Genomic DNA, 253 nt, shown 5'->3' on the forward strand with positions numbered 1-253 from the left:
CAGCCGGCAGCCAATCAAGTGCTCCCGCGACAGGGCGTGGCGCGGCGGCTGCCCGGAAGCGCGGAACTACAGCTTCCGTCCTGGCGCTGAACGCTCTAATCGGCGCCCTAGCTCTACGGGTTGGCGCGAGAGTCAAAAGGCGTCGTCCGACTCTGGGCAAAATGGCCGCTGTGCAGGCGTCGCTGTGGGAGTACTTCGCGGGAGGAATGCAGCCGCTAGACTGAGTCCGAGGCGCAGGTGCCAGCAGCACTTC

The 253-nt window shown here is 66.0% G+C and overlaps 1 protein-coding gene across 2 annotated transcripts in view; it reads left to right on the forward strand.

Moving 5' to 3' along the window:
- Window positions 1–7: 7 nt before the first annotated feature.
- DIDO1 (death inducer-obliterator 1) overlaps window positions 8–253 on the forward strand; it is a 51,337-nt gene continuing 51,091 nt past the window's right edge. For both annotated transcript variants that reach the window (XM_014532782.1, XM_014532781.1), the window contains exon 1: window positions 8–237. The gene's annotated coding sequence lies outside the window, so the exon portion shown is untranslated. The remainder of the gene's footprint in view (window positions 238–253) is intronic.

This window comes from Myotis brandtii, unplaced genomic scaffold, assembly GCF_000412655.1.
Source record: "Myotis brandtii unplaced genomic scaffold, ASM41265v1 scaffold915, whole genome shotgun sequence".
In the NCBI taxonomy this organism is placed as follows: domain Eukaryota; kingdom Metazoa; phylum Chordata; class Mammalia; order Chiroptera; family Vespertilionidae; genus Myotis; species Myotis brandtii.